General features: G+C 45.8%; 1 non-coding gene across 1 annotated transcript; it reads right to left on the bottom strand.

Moving 5' to 3' along the window:
• Positions 1–2159: 2159 nt before the first annotated feature.
• LOC112439011 (small nucleolar RNA U13) lies at positions 2160–2259 on the bottom strand. The gene has a single exon (XR_003027318.1). It is a non-coding gene; the product is annotated as a small nucleolar RNA U13 (small nucleolar RNA).
• Positions 2260–12450: the final 10191 nt, after the last annotated feature.

The raw sequence follows: 12450 nt of genomic DNA, 5'->3' as shown, positions 1-12450 counted from the left end.
TTTTTCCTATAATATGGATTCAGTTAATGAAAACTCAGAGAAGGGGCTAAAGGCAATTCTTTTCATCTTTGGTAGGTGCAGACTTTAGGCAGAAAAGGGAGCTTCAGAGAACAGCGTCCTCCTATGCTTTGGGAGAGATGGGTGGGGAAGGGGAGGTCAGAGAGACCTTGAGGCTCCTTTTTCAGTTCAACATGTACAAATGGCCATATTTTGGGGTATTGGTTTTTGAGCCCCGATACCACTCATAGGTGTTTTATTTGGGCATTAATTGTGCCAGTTTTTTTTAAAAAACAAAAGGACCTGTTATAATTTGAAAACTGCAGACAATGAATACATTTTAGCTAGAAATTTTGATAAATTGGATATATTGAATAAGGCTTTCAACTTGTTTTATATTCTTTTTTTTAATTTTTATTTATTTCTTATTTTTTTTTTTTAGATACAGGGTCTTGCAATGTTGCCCAGGCTGTAGTACAGTAGCTATTCACAGGTGCAATCCCATTACTGATCAACACAGGAGTTTTGACCTGCTCAGTTTCGGACCTGGGCTGGTTCACTCCTCCTTAGGCAACCTGGTGGCACCCCCGCTCCACTTAGTGCAGACACCTAATGGTCACAGTGCACTACAGCCCAAGGCTTCTGGGCTCCAGCACCGTTCCCGCCTCAGCCTCTCCAGTAGCTATGACTGCAGGTGTGTGCCCACCACACCCACCTATATTCTTATTTTTAAAGATCAAAATCATAGAACAAATGTTTACTCTCAAGTCCTATTCAGTGATGACCTTGTGTAGTACTTGACATAGAGTTAAGTTGTCACAGTGTCTGGTTTTTAGCTCTTGTGCTCTTAGACGACATAAACGCAGACAGTCATGGAAGGGCTGCCCAGCCCACGCTACCACCTCTGAGCCCTTACATAAGCTCTGCCAGGTTTACCTTCCTGCTCTGGATTGATTTCTCCATAGAGGACCTTGCCTCCTGCTTTGCTGAAAAATCAGAAGCATGAGGCAGGAACTGCCTCAACTTCCTGCTGCCAAATCTCAAGTCTCCTGAATCCAGCTTCCCATTTTGCCCTCCCCTTGTCCAGGTGGCGCAGTCCCTCAAGGCCAGTGCCCCCACAGCCTTTCACCTCTTTCCTCCTGCCTTCTCAGGACACTTGCATTAACCATCACTCCAGATCACTCTGTATTTTCAACCTCACTTTTTCCCGGATTCTTCCAATTGGCATCAGACTACGTTCAAAATTCATTAAAGATAAGAAAGTGAAGCTCCTTTTATCCACCACTATTAATTAGGAAGCAGGTTTGACTGCTATAAAGTCCCCAAATAATCAAATCCACTTAAAAAGCTTAAACAAGATGAAAGTTTACTTATTTCTCACATAAGCTGGCAGGGCAGTACCTTAGTGGCAGGGAGCTCAGCTTCTTAAGGGTCCTCACTCCACCATTCCTAGGGGTGGCCTTGTCTCCACAGTTCATGATAACTCTCACTGCTGTAAGCAGCATCGGGAAAGAGGGATGGGGAGATAGAGAGCCCTTCCACATGAGGGTATGACTTCCAATCACCTCCCAACAGGCCAGAATTTAGCAACATGGCCATGCTTAGCTGCAAGGAAGGCTGGGGATCAGCCATTATTCTGGTACCCAGTTGATACCGTTTGGATATTTGTCCCTGCCCAAATCTCATGTTGAAATGTAATCCCCAATGCTGGAGGTGGGGCCTGGTGGGAGGTGTTTGGAACATGGGGGTGGATCCCTCGTGAGTGGCTTGGATCATCTCTTTGGTAATAAGCGAGCTCACACTGTAGTTCACACGAGATCTTTTCTTTATAAATTAATGAACCAATTAAACCTCTTTTCTTTATAAATTACCCAGTCTCAAGTATTTCTTTATAGCAATACAAGAATGCCCTAATATACCAGTTAAACACAGAGACTCTATTAATGTACCAGGAGGGAGAATGGGTATAGAGTACAGCAAGCAAGTCTACTCCTGCACACCTTATCCCCCCTAAGAACAGCCCAATCTCAATTTTCTCCTTCTCACCCCAAGTTTTCAAATGAGTTGTCCACACTCATCATCTCTACTTCCTCTCTGTTTGTTTTCCACATAGATGAGAATTTGCAAAAGTGTTTTGAAGCAAGGGAGAATTTTTTTTCTCATGTCAGATGCATAATGTGCTGACATATAACAATGTTTGAGAGAGGCACATCTCATTCATAAGCGTGAAAACCCAGTCATTATGCATAACTGCAAAAGGATCAGAGAGAATATTATACAAGTTCATTCCTTGAAGGTGGGACTAGGGGTGGGTTGACCTGCTTAAGAAGACCTGGAAGGCGAGGTCCAGGGAGCTAAGTAAAGCCATGGAAGGAGCTGTTGTTGTCCAGGGATGGGCTGAGTCAAGGAGACACAACCAGGAGGCAACCCATGCTGGGGGCTGAGAGAATTGGATCTTGTGTGAAACTGAAGGAAGGAGAGGACACACGTGGTAGGAAGAGGGGATCAGACAAGGGTGGGGGAGGCAGATGGGAGGCAGTGAAGGTGCCTTTTAAATTCCTGATCTCATGCTTTGTAAATGTGGTGATGGGGGCACCTTTTCACATTGTACCAACTGTGCTTTCCCAGAATGGGGTAGCTCCTTAAAGAAGACATATACACAGAAGGATGAAATTCTTTTTTTTTTTTTTTTTTTGAGTCAGAGTCTTGCTCTGTCACCCAGGTGGAGTGCAATGGCATGATCTCGGCTCACTGCAACCTCCGCCACCCGGGTTCAAGCGATTCTCCTGTCTCAGCCTCCTAAGTAACTGGGATTACAGGTGCCCGCCACTATACCCAGCTAATTTTTTTGTATTTTGAGTAGAGATGGGGTTTCACCATGTTGCCCAGGCTGGTCTTGAACTCCTGACCTCAAGTGATCTGCCCGCCTGGGCCTTCCAAAGTGCTGGGATTACAGGTGTGAGCCACTGCACCTGGCCAACAAAATTCTTATGTGCATTGATTTTTCTCTACTTAGATCTGTTCATACATATGGTGTTTATTAGGTAACCCATGCTTGGAGCATTGCGGATGAAACTTATGAAATCTTTGAAAACATAGCCTTTTATATCAATGCAAAGCACACGTTAAGATAAATCTGGGGTCCAGGTGTGGCAGCTCATGCCTATAATCCCAGCACTTTGGGAGGCCGAGGCGGGCAGATCACCTGAGGTCAGGAGATCGAAACCAGCCTGGCTAACATGGTGAAACCCCGTTTCTACTAAAAATACAAAAAATTAGCTAGGCGGGGTGGTGAATGCCTGTAATACCAACTACTCAGGAGGCTGAGGCAGGAGAATCGCATGAATCCAGGAGGCGGAGGTTGCAGTGGGCTGAGGTTGCACCATTACACTCCAGCCTGGGCAACAGGAGCAAAACTCCATCTCAAAAAAAAGAAAAAAAAAAAAAGAGAGAGAGAGATAAATCTGGATAATTTCTGAGTCACACTGCGAGGGATCAAATCCTGGCTTCTATACGATATATGAATTCGCTCTGCAGCTTTGGGCAAGTGACTTCACCCCTCTGTTCTTAATTTATAAAGTGGAGATAATAAGAATACATTTAGTTCCAGTAAGGTTGTTGAAACTAACATAAAACCCAATCCAAATGGGCTTTAACAGGAAAAGGGAAATTACAGGCTTATGTAATTCAAAAGATCTAATGGTAGCATTCAAGTGTGGTTTGATCAAGGCTCCGGTTCAGTTTCTCTGAGATTTCCTTTGACTTTGATCATAGCAGCAAATTGGGTAGGAACGCAGATTCCCCTTTGCACAGCCTGCCATCTAGGAAAGGATGTTCACACCCAGAATTCCTGTCCGTGGTTCTAAGACTCACTCTAGCTGGACTGGAATGGTGACCACCCACAGAACCTCACTGTGGGCAGGGTTAATGGGCTGAGCCTAGGGCCACACCCCACCCATGGAACCAGGTATGGAATTGGCTTCCCTGGAACCTACTGGACTCCTCTCAGAAGTCAGAGGCTGCTGGGAAGAAGGAAGGGAAAATACAAGCATGGGAAGCAAGCTAGAGGAATTGTTACCGACCACAGGTTCTTAGGCACCCATGCAACAGCAATTGACAGGAGGCCAAACAAGTTTCCCAGACAAGACTTTATGGGCGCTTGTGCTCCAACACAAGGAAACTAGCCCACGAGCAAGAGTTCTTGGCTGGCCCCACTGAGGGGAGTGCATTTCGGTGTCTTAAGGAGGGTGACATGCATAATTCATGAGGTAGGTGAGCCTCACTACATGTGTGGGGTGGAATACAGGGTGTGCAGGCATGGTAAGGAATCATGCCAACACATACTGTTGTGTGAGCAGAAAATAGCAGATAAGCCCTCCTCTGGGCAGGGATTTTAGTATTATAATGAGGCAAGGGGCAAATATCATTCTTCGGATCTTATGTGCATGCAGGCTGTAGGATTAACTCCCTTGAGTAAGATTTAGGGTGGATGCTGCTTATCTTAGATTCTTCAAGATCACAAGGTCAGCGGGGATGCGTTAGAGTGATGGTGGTGCAAAGTCTGCTAATTGACAGGTGTGGGAGTGGGGGCCTCATTCCAGTGAGGGCTGAGTCCTGTCCCTGTGCTGTCTCACAATCTGCTATATCCATGCACACTGTTTTGACCCAGGACTCCTCCCCCAGCAGTTATGGCCTTCTGGTGTCCTAAGTTAACCTTAAAGAAGCAACATAGAGCTAGTTTGTCATGGGAAATTTTGACAGACTCATAAAGGAAAAGACATGATAGGTCACAGCAATGCCATGTCTATACTCATTTCCAAGAACCACATTGTAACCCACATGTGTATTGGTTGTGAAACTCTTAAACTCTTTCTCCAGGGCCAGAGTATGACTTTTGTGGGTCTCCATTTTTGCCTTCATCATCCCTTTCTTCTATAAAAAGTACTAAGAACTATATTACTAAGTTGATACTGACAGAGTTCAAGACATAGTATCCACAAATATAGCACGTTGGCATTTGAGAAAACAGCAGAAGCAGGAAGGCCACTCTCACCTTCTCCTCACTCTGCTCCCCTGAAGAGGGCCTTAAGAGAATTATCTGACCTTCCTCAGAAGAAAATCTTCATTCCAGAGATGTCCTTCCTACACCCAAGGAAAGGAATGTCCTTTTCTCTGAAGACACAGGAACACAAAAAAGAATCTAAACAGGCCTTGCTAAGTACTTTCCAGTTTAATATCATTAGATCATAGTTTTTTATCCTCCAATCATACTTCTGCATGGCTGTCTATAAAATACACAGTTTTTCCTGTTTCTTTGGGCCTTCATTTCTGAGTGTTCCCATGTTATATAATTTTCTTTTTCTATTTTCTTCTTTTTTTTTTTTTCTTTTTGAGAGAGAGAGAGTCTCACTCTGTCACCCAGGCTGGAGTGCAGTGACACAATCATAACTCACTGCAGCCTCAACCTCCTTGGCTCAAGTGATCCTCCAACCTCAGCCTCCAAAGTAGCTGGGACTACAGGTGTGCACCACTGCACCTGGCCAATTTTTAAAATTTTTAGTAGAGACGAGGTCTGGCTATGTTACCTGGCTGGCCTTGAACTCCTGGGCTCAAGTGATCCTCCCGCCTTGGCCTCCCAAAGTGCTGGGATTGCAGGCGTAAGCCACCTTGCCCAGCCCACATAAAATTTGTATTAAATAAATTTGTGTGCTTTTCTCTTGTTAATCTGTCTTTTATTATAGGTGCCTCAGCCTTGAACCTTGTGATGAGTGAGAAATCTTTCTCCCCTACGGTATGTCTGTATTAACATTATATATTAAAACATTGTCCTCTAGTTAAAAAAAATTGAAGCATTTTCATGAGCCACTAAAATTATCATGAACTCTGGGCTCTGCCCCAGCTGTGCCTGATGGATGGGTCCACCCTGCCTTTATTCGCAATGCACCACAGGAGAAAAGTTTCAATGTGCACCTTGCCGAGAATTTCATCTTCTTTATGTTGCCCATGGCATTTTCTGAGCAGCTTTCCTGGAGCTCTGTCTGCCATCTTGCTTATGAAAACCCCAAGTTGTGTAATGGTTACCTGACAGAATGGGAATCCAGATCTCCTTCAGGATACAGCAGGATGGAGGCCTGCAGAGATGGCCTGAAAATAAGTAGCTGGATCCTAAAAGAGTGGAAAGGCAAGTGTTCTGTGCAGTGTTCAGGCATTGAAGCCGTCCTGTTAGTGAACGAGGAAAGAGGAAGAACCCTAAAATGATCCCAATGGCCTGCACACCTTCCTTCCATCTGTTAAGTTTCTATGATCATGAGTAGGTTCATCCTTTTATTAAAAAGTTTAATAAGCCAGGCATGGTAGCTCACGCCTGTAATCCCAGAACTTTGGGAGGAGAAGGCAGGTGGATCCTTTGAGTCTAGGAGTTTGAGACCACCCTGGGCAACAAAGTGAGACCCTGTCTCTTTGAAAAAAAGAAGTTTAACCAATCTTGGCAGGTTAAGTTATGCTGTGGTAACAAACGACGCCAAAATCTCAGTGCTTAAAACCACAAAGATTTATTTTGTACCCATCCTACATGTCCTTCTTGGGGTGGCTAGGGACTGTCCTCCATGTCCTCCTTACTCAGGGAGCCTAGCGGATGGAGTGGCGCCGTCTAGAACCGGGACAGCAGTAGTGGCAGGAAGAAGGAAAATGTGGCAAATTGCAAATTGCTTGGTGAGCCTGCCACTGGGAAGTGACCTGTGTCACTTCCACTCGCTTTTCTTTGGCCTCCAACACTGATTCAGAAGGCGGGGAAGTACGATTTCACCATGCTTCCAGGGGGGCAGAATAAGAATATGCAGTGGCCAGCCTCAATGATTGCTGCAATAATTTTCATCTTTTTTTTTCCTTTATCCTTTCATTCTTACAAAACTTGCACATGGTAACCAATAGCTCCATTCTAGGGTGAAGGAAAGAGCCTGAGTCTCTGCTGTGGCTGGGGACAGGAAATGCACCCACCTGCCAAGCTGCTGGTGACACCTGGTGGCAGCCAGGAAGCCCCAGACTCCTGAGGGAGGAGCAGTGTCCCTATTCTCCGGCCCCCAGGTGAGAGTTCCCAGCACTGGCTGGCCTGCTGGGCTGAGCAGGTATCTGGGGATGAGGACTTAGGAGTATGAAGGCCAAGGGCTCCCTGGGAGGGAAGAGAAGGTTTCTCCAGAGATGTTCACAGGGCATGGGATCTCTAGGTAGTAAAAGGAATGCAACCTGGCTTCTTGCTCCCAGAAGGTGAAGCCAGACGTATTGTGATGTGTGGCAATCTAAATGACAAAATACTTTGTGGACACGGTTGGGAAGTACAGATAATGACATTACATCATGTCCATTACATAAACGAAGTGAAAAAAAGGTAGATACAAAAATTAGACTACAAATGACAGTTTGAAAAGAATGTTGTGTGTGTGTGTGTGTAGCAGGTATGAATAAGTCCACAAACTATATGGGCAAGACATATTTGATTCCTTTATTTCCTTTTAATCAACTTAGTCCTGCCTCTGAGCTCTCATTCATCCTGATAAAAATTTGTCCCCAGTTATTTTTAGGGTTTCCCACTGCCATGGTTGTGCTGGGGTCTCTCGTCCATAGCTGCAAAACACTGGCATTCTTCGGTGATTTTTGAGTCCATGGATACAGCCTTCTTCCACTCCACACAGTCCGTGGAAGCCCCCCATCTGGCTGGGGTACACGAATTAATCTTGGTGGGCCCGGAGACTCGATTCCTCAGAGGCACCCTCTGCAGCGTCACCCCTGAAGTCTTGCCACACCACCCACCCCCCATTCTCCCCTCTCCTTTCTCCCTTCTTCCCTCTCTCCCACCTGCCCCTCAGAACACATACTCTTGAATGAGTTTAAGTTTTTCAAGAGGAAGAAGTACATCAGCCTTGCTGAAATAATTGAATAAGGGGATACCAGCAACATGGAAACCAGAAACCAGCCAGGACAACCTGGTGAAACCCCGTCTCTACTAAAAAAAAAAAAAAAATTTCAAAAATTAGCCGGGTGTGGTGATGCGTGCTCATAGTCCCAGCTACTCAGGAGGCTGAAGCACGAAAATTGCTTAAACCCGGGAGGCAGAGGTTGCAGTGCGCCGAGATCGCACCACTGCACTCCAGCCTGGGCGACAGAGCAAGTCTTTGTCTCAAAGTAATAATAATAATAATAAAAAACATTGAATGTACCTCTTCCTCAGGGAAAGGAGGTTAAATAAAGCTGGATTTCCATCTGAAAAGGGAGATAGAGGGGAAATATGGACAATAACATATGAAGTAAGAGTCAGAAAAAAATCTGTACATGTAAATAGATGTATATGGAATCACCTCATAATGTTACGGTGATTATTTATGGAGAGTGAGGTTGCAGGTGAGTTTTATTTTCGACCCCACCTCTGGTACTCATGACCTTTGTGTGGCCCTCTCCCACTCTGTAACAGGGCGAGTTTGGGTGACCTACAGAATACAGCAGAAGTGAAGGTTCATCACTCCCCACTGAGGCTATAAAGGGCCGTAGTTTCCATCTTGGACACTGTCTCTCTTGCTCTTTCTCTCACATCATTTATTCTTAAGGGAAATTTTGTCCTGAGAAGCACTATAGAGGGGCCCAGCCATGGCCTCCTGCCAACAGCCACATGAGTGAGCTTAGAACCAGACCCTAGCAGGCCACTGATGCAATCCATCTGTAGTCCCAACTAGTTGGGAGGCTGAGGCTAGAGAATTACTTGAGCCCAGGAGTTCAAGGCAGCAGTGAGCTATGATCACAACGCTGAAAAAGCAGCAGATCTTGCAACCTGCCAAGGCTTCACATGAGAATAGCCCTGACAACATCTGGACTGCAACCTCTTGAGACTCCCTGAGTCAGAACTACCCAGCATATTTCAGACGAGACCATAAAAGAGGAAGAAAAGAACCACCTGGCTGAGCTGCTCTCAGTGATAGTGAGATAACAGATGTTTGATATTTTAAGCTGCTGGGTTTTGGAGATAACCTGTTACACAACAACAAATAACTAACACAGTATTTTCCCCGCAATTTTCAAGTTCTATATAATGTACATATATTGCCTTACAACCAGAAAAAAAATGTTTTAAAAGATCAAGTAAATCCTTCATTCCAGTGTGATACAGAACAACCTGTTCAGTTGTCTGATTACCATCACTGCTTTGCACACCTGTACCCAATGAAGTCCATGTGGTAAGACACCAGCTACACACCAGGGAGGCCTGAACAGGGGTTGGTCTTAATTTGGTTTTGCCAGAGAACTTCGTGTTGCAAAACATCCCATAAAAAGGGATGATTCTTTTCGTGTGATGCAGGTCTTGCAAATGTAGCCAAAAATCAGTTAATTCCCTCAGGAAATTGGATAACATTTAAACTTGGTTAACTGCCTCAAACGTTGTATAAAGTAATAAATAGCATTTGACTATTACCAACAGCTACATTTTGTTTATAGAGGATTTTCTTTCTTTTATTTTTTTTTTATTTTTATTTTTTTTAGAGACAAGGTCTCCTTCTGTCGCCCAAGCTGGAGTGCAGTGGTGCAATCACGGCTCATTGCAGCCTCAACCTCCCAGGCTCAAATGATCCTCCCAGCTCAGCTTTTTGGGCACCTGGAACTACAGGCACATGTCACCACACCCAGCTTGGATTTCCCAAAATTGGAAATGTACATTTTTCTTTTGAAGGTCAGTGGGCCTAGAACAAAATGTGGCATGGTAGGGAGAATGCTGTCCTTGAACCTGAAGCCTTCCCTCTGCCAGGAACAGCTCTGTGGCTCTGCAACAAGTCACTTTGCCTCTCTGGCCAGTTTCCTTATATGTAAAACAGCAGTGTTGAATATACTATCTCTAATGACTCCAAAAATTTGTTACCCTATAGTCTTGCTTTAACCTACCATGGTATTTTGGCTCTTGAATGACAAGCCTGAGCCCCCACTCATGATGGATGTTGCACTATCCAGTATGGAGGCCACTATGTGCATGTGGCTAAATTCAAATTAATTTAAATGAACTAAAATTAAAATGTATTTCTCTGTTGCAGTAGCCATGTTTCAGGTGCTCCATAGCACCTGCAGCCAGTGGCGATGTATGATACAGCGCAGAGTTAGAGCACTTCCACCATCACAGAAAGTTCTACTGGACAGCTGCTCTAGGGCCTCACCTCTCCAAGTGTGGTCCACGAACCAGCAGCACCACATTACCTAGGAGCCCTTAGAAATGTAGACTGGGCTCAGACTGGGCACAGTGGCTCACGCCTGTAATCCCAGCACTTTGGGAGGCCAAGGCAGGCTGATCACCTGAGGTCAGGACTTCAAGACCAGCTTGGTCAACATGGTGAAACCCCGTCTTTACTAAAAATACAAAAATTAGCCAGGCGTGGTGGCAGGTGCCTGTAGTCTCAGCTACTCGGAAGGCTGAGGCAAGAGAATCGCTTGAATTCAGGAGGCGGAGGTTGCAGTGAGCTGAGACTGTGCCATTGCACTCCAGCCAGGGCAATAAGAGTGAAACTCCGTCTCAAAAAAAAAAAGAAAGAAAGAAAGAAAGAAAAGAAAAGAAATGTAGACTCTTGGGCCCTACCCCAGATCAGCTGAATCAGAATCTGGATTTTAACAAGATTCCCCAGTGCCTCCTGCAGGTGTGAGTTTGAGAAGCCCCGCTATAGGGAATGTTCTCTGCTGAGCAGGTGACTGGAAGGACAGAGTGGTGGTTAGATGTGTGTCCTCGGCCAGATGCAGTGGCTCATGCCTGCAATCCCAGCACTTTGGGAGGCCGAGGCTGGAGGATCACTCGAGCCCAGGAGTTAGAGACCAGCCTGGGCAACATAGGGAGACCTTGTCTTTACAAAAACATAAACAAAATTAGCCGGGCATGGTAGTGCATGCCTGTGGTCCCAGCTACTTGGGAGGCTGAGGCAGGAGGATCACTTGAGCCTGGAAGGTCAAGGATGCAGTGAGCCAAGATCGTGCCACTGCACTCCAGCCTGGGCAACAGAGTGAGACCTTGTCTCAAAAAAAAAAAAAAAAAAAAAATTGTGGCCTCTGTGACCACACTCAGTGGATGTGTAGCCTGGCTATTTCTTGGCTGTGTGACCTTAGGCAAATTTCTTAACCCTTCTGGGCTCCAGTTTCCTTATTCAGAAAATAGTATCCATCTCATGGGAAACTCTGAGGCCATAACAATATAAAACAATTATCACAGTGCCTCCCTAACACACAGTAAGTGCTCTTTAAATGACAGTTTTGTTATTTTGGGGTTCTGCGAGGTTTCAGGTTTCTGACAACCCCAGGCCTTGAGATCCAATGCAGACAACAGGCCAAGAGCGGCTCTTCTCCTTTCTGCCACAGGGTGGCGCTGTGTCACAACGTCCTTTCCTCTCCCGCAGACTTGGAGCTGGCTCCCCGGCAGGAAACCAGAATTTGAGATTTCCGCTGTCTCTGTTTCCGATTACTAAGCACGACCGGGCAGCCTGGACACCGATCCAAGCATTCATCTGGCAGATAATAGGAAAACAGTCCTCAGCTTTGTATCCAGTTGGAATGCAAAAGTAAGGGTCGAACCAAGAGTTCAATAAGGGCTGTGTGAAAGTGGTCGTGGAAGCCGGAGACTCCTGATGGAGGGCTGGGGGCAGGGAAGTTTCGGATTTTCTGTATCAGCTGTGCAACGACTTGTGTTCCTTGAACCACATGTTCAAACTACAGCCCTTTGCTGGCCAAGTATATGGCTGTGTGTGTGGGCGGGGAGTAGGGGTGGGGAGCCTGTGGGAGGTGTGGGTGTGAGAAGGAGAGACAGAGAGGATTTTTAATGTTTTGAAACAGGGTCTTGCTCTGTTCTCAGGCTGGAGTGCAGTGGTGCAATCACAGCTCACTGCAGCCTCGACCTCCCTGGCTCAAGCAATCCTCCCATCTCAGCCTCCTGAGTAACAGGGGCCACAGGCATGTGCCACCATGCTCGGCTAATTTTTTATTTTTGGTAGAGATGGGAGTCTCCCTATGTTGCCCAGGCTGGTCTCAAACTCCTGGGCTCAAGGGATCCTCCCATCTCAGTCTCCCAAAGTGCTGGGATTACAGGTATGACCCGCCGTTTCTGGCTGGGATTTTTTAAGGAGTCAATTTCTAAAGTTTCTCAAACTTGAGCCTACCTCACAGTCACCTGAGGAGGCTTGATTGCTTGGCCATAGTCTCAGAATTTTCAATTCAGTGGGAGGTCTGGCCTGAATAATTTGCATTCCAAACAAGCTCCCAGGTGATGCTGATGCTTCTGATCCAGGGACCGCCCTTCACTACCCTAAACTGAAAAGCTCACCTGGACCAAATTAGATACTCCTAGTTCAAGAGAAGGACATCACTCCAGAGGAAGTTCCTTTAACACCCCACCCATGGTGACACCCTCAGCACTCTTAGGAACCTCTTAAGTCCCCCTTGGGCCCT

The sequence above is a fragment of the Pan paniscus genome, chromosome 12 (assembly GCF_029289425.2).
Source record: "Pan paniscus chromosome 12, NHGRI_mPanPan1-v2.0_pri, whole genome shotgun sequence".
In the NCBI taxonomy this organism is placed as follows: Eukaryota; Metazoa; Chordata; class Mammalia; order Primates; family Hominidae; genus Pan; species Pan paniscus.
This window is presented reverse-complemented; position numbering and strand designations above follow the sequence as displayed.